Here is a 4,356-nt window from a genome sequence, read left to right as displayed (position 1 = left end):
CCAGGAGGTGCATTCCTGCAATCCCAGGAGGTGGATGCCTGCAATCCCAGGAGGTGCATTCCTGCAATCCCAGTAGGTACATGCCTGCAATCCCAGGAGGTGGATGCCCGCAATCCCCAGAGGTGCATGCTTGCAATCCCAGGAGGTGCATTCCTGCAATCCCAGGAGGTGGATGCCCGCAATCCCAGGAGGTGCATCCCTGCAATCCCAGGAGGTGCATGCCTGCCTGTAATCACAGCACTCACGTGCCTCTAATCCCAGCACTTAGGAGATGTAGGATCAGAAGTTTAAGATCATCCCTGGCTAAGTGAGAACCCATCTCAAAGAGAAAAACCCTACACTACCGTAAGCATTTCTCTGACTTGCTAAATTATGTGCCCAGGTGTAGGAAAACCCTCTGGTATTTATCAGTCAGTCAAGCCAAACACTTCTAATGTGCATGGTGCCCATGTCCACAATGCTCCTGAACCCCAAGGATGAGGGTGGGATGTAAAGGAGGCAGGATACAAAGACTGGACCAAGTCGTTGCCTCCAGAGAGCTTGGATTCTTAGTATTAGTAGGAGAGACTTTCCAGAAATGCAGGCATGTGCCGTGGAGGGAAGAAAGGAATGAGGAAAGGGGAATAGGAAGGAAGGGAGGTGGAAAGCTATGTGCTAGACGGCTGCTGGCATTTTAATATAATTTATGGATTTATGCAGAGGGAATGCCAGTGTATTGTTTAAACCACACATCTAAATAATAGCAGTAAAATTGCCTGCAGAGGAAAATGGGCTACAGGCCCACTTGGGTCACTAAAGAGAAAATCAATTTGCAAATTCATGAACAAAATTCTATTTACATTTAGTTATGAAGATCCAACAACTTCGGACAATCTAAATCTACAGATGGAAGCCTGCAGAAATTCTCTTTGAGCATGTAATATTCTAAAACTCAATATGTGGGCAAAATTCAACACGCTGGAAGAAATGAAAATGTACATTCATTTGTATATGAATAAGATTACCATTAAATGAGAAATAAAATAATTCCTTTAAGAGCACTGTGAATTCTGACCCTGAGGCGAACTCACAGATGGCCTTTCTTATGCTCCATTTAAGCAGCAGAGACAATACGTTTCCACTGGGCAATCTGAGCAAGCTGCTGCCTGATAGAAAACCTTCTAGCTCAGCTTCTCCCCTGGTCCTTGCTAGTTGCCCTGGCCAACTCCACCCTGGCCTTTTCATTTGCTGTTCCCCTTGGTGCAAAATTTAGGGTGCATTGGCTCCTCTCTGTTTCTGGAGCATGACAATTGCTTCACCATCTTCTCAGTAATGGATGTATCATCTGTAGTTCCTGCTTATGGTTTCCTTTGTGTGTCTCTCTGTGTGTGAGTGTGTATATTTGTATATGTGTGTGCATGTGGAAGCCAGAGGTCAACCTCAATGTCATTCCTCAGGTGTTCTGGCTATTTTGTTTCATTGAGACAGAGTCTCTCACAGAGACCTGGGGCCCTCTAATTAGGTGAGGCTTGCCAGCGAGTCCTAGGGATTTCCTGACTCCACCTCCGATGTGCTAGGATTACAAACTCATGTACCACACTTGGATGTGGCTCCCAGGATTAAACTTGGGTCCTAATATTTGTGGGGCAAGCACCTTATGAACTGAACCCCTGCCACCATAAAAAACAAATACAAACAAACAACAGGTTTTCTATTGTAATGAAGATCCCAGCTCACGTCTTACCTCTAAACACGAGCCTTTCTATCCTACCGTGTCCAGGGCAGTAAACCCACACAATCTTCATCAGCTTTGGTGTTTACTATCTTTGCACTGCCCAGAATGATACACAAAATGATGCTTTCTTCCATGACTTTCCAATAAGGACAAAAACCTTATGTGCGATAGCAGACAAATATAGTAAGCCAGAATCCCCAGGCTTGGATAGTGACTGGCATACCATAATTAATCTATTATTCATATTCACTGTTTGAATAAATAAGTCTTGAATATGAATGAACCAAATAGAAATGGTACCTTTTGTTGGCCCAGAGAACCCAGAGAGGAGGGAGTCTGCTTCTTCTAGACCAAGTTGATCTCTGCTGGGGGTGGTGTCACTTCCTCCCTCATGTTCCTACCTGGAAAGTGACCTGGAACAGGGATAAGAGCCCCACATTCATCGGATGCTCACTAAAGGTTTGCAGGGAATTGCATGGCTGTCACCTCTTTCAACAGTGTCACCAAGGACGGAACTCAGAGTTTCTTCCATTGACCCAGGAAGACTTGGACCCTTGATGCCCAGGCCATAAAGATGTGGAGGAGGGAGGCTGTGAAGAGCTGGAGTGAATGGTTAGGAAGCTGCCCCTTCCAGTCTTGGAGAATTGTGGGAGGTGGGAAGAAGAAGGAGCAGAGAGTGAGGTGCAGATCGGAGAAACACTGGGAGACTCTATGAGAACTTGGGGGAGGATGTTCTGGGACTACCTCAGAGGCTACACACACACACACACACACACACACACACACACACACACACACAGCGGCCTGGGCAAGAACAGCCTCAGGACAGCTGAAGAGACTCAGTAGTGTACTTGATAAGGAAGTTGGAGGACTGGCTGCAGGCTTTCCAGAGCAGCCTCTGTTGCTATGTGATAGCGCAGCTCAGGCTCAGGCGACTGTGCAACGAAATGACCCCACCAACGAAATAAACCCCCCCCCAGTTTAGCCAGAGAAAGTTCCAGACCTTGACTAAGCCGACACAAGTGACCGCTGCTTTCAGCCCAAGAGTGACAATGGGATGAGCAGCCACTGGACGGTCCAGAGGTAACTCCTGCAATACCAGATCTGAAGATACTTCTCCATAATAGCCCCTCAACAAAGCATGGCCTTATCTTCTCTGACCTGAGGGAGAAATGGAGGGCGGGTGAACATCGCAGAGATAAGTGTTGTCCTGGTGAGACTGTCCCAGCAGTGTTGACAGAAAGTCAATTAATTTTTAAGAGATTAAAGTTTTGATTAAAAAGTTGATGATTTAGATGGAAAGAGCTAGGAGCAGTTCTCATTGTCCAGGCTAAGTCACCCTACTACCCCAAGTGGTGGGAATCAGGAAGAAAATATACATGAAATAAAAAAAATGGCCTTAACCTTGCAGGTCTGAGTGCCAACTGTGATTCAGAGGCTCTAATGTAATCCCTGAAGTGACGGAAGAGAACCTTAGCTGTAGGCCAAGATCATGGCATAGTCAGACATTTCTCTCCCACCCACTTGCTCTCAAATTACCACTCAGAGGCTTATATTAATTACAAATGTTCGGTCAATAGCTTAGGCTTATTACTAACTAGCTCTTACATTTAAGTTAACCCATAATCCTTATGTATGGTCTGCCACGTGGTGGCACCTTTGTTAGCATGGCACGTTCATCTGCTCCCTCTGTGTCTGGCTGGCGGCTCCTCTGACTCCACCCACCCTTCCTCACCCCACCATTGGCGGCTCCTCTGACTCCACCCACCCCTCCTCACCCCACCATTGGCGGCTCCTCTGACTCCACCCACCCCTCCTCACCCCACCATTCTCAGTTTGGCTTTCCCATCTAACTGTATCCTGTTCAGCTACTGGCCAGTCAGCTTGTTTATTAGACCAATCATAGAGACACATACTCACAGAGTGTAAAGGAATATTCCACAGCATCATAGAGATTAGGGGTCCCAAAATGACCCTCAATAGACAAAAATTGGCCATGCTGATCTGCTACTTGGCGATGAGGCTAACACTTTACTTCCCGTCCATCTGATCAGATCCATGACTGTAAGTCAGGGGCTGCAAGCTACAAATGCCTATGAGGACCAGGCGAGTAATATCAGTGGGTAAAGCTGGCCAGATAGAAATCAGCAGGGTCCTGGGGTGGGGTGGAGGGCTCTGCCTTGTCCACACAGGATGGTGACAGTCTGATTATGGCAGACGGGAAAGGCAATGTTTCCACGCTGGATTATATATCATGTATTAACAAGTAGCTGATCTCATTCACAGCTCACAGTGACATGGGAGCTGCTGCTATTGGCCCTATTTTAAGATGAAGACTAGACTGCATTATTTCCACCAAGGGGTCTAAGAACTTGAACATGGTCCCCCAAATAGAAAGTGACAGAGCTGGGATTCAGGCTCAAGTGATCTGGCAGCAGGGCACACTCGACCATTACAGTGTACACTTAACCCTCATGGTACACTTTATCAAGTACCCCATTTACTCAGAGGTTTAAGTGTGTGCGTGTGTGTGTATGTATGTGTGTATGTGCATGTGTGTGGTGTGTGTGTGTGTGTCTTTCCCAAGATAGTCACAGCACAATTTAAACTCGCAGTTTCCCTTAGAGTGGCCAAGTTGGGAT

The sequence above is a fragment of the Microtus ochrogaster genome, linkage group LG1 (assembly GCF_000317375.1).
Source record: "Microtus ochrogaster isolate Prairie Vole_2 linkage group LG1, MicOch1.0, whole genome shotgun sequence".
NCBI lineage: Eukaryota > Metazoa > Chordata > Mammalia > Rodentia > Cricetidae > Microtus > Microtus ochrogaster.
The sequence above is the reverse complement of the archived record's forward strand: the minus strand, read 5'-3'. Positions refer to the sequence as shown.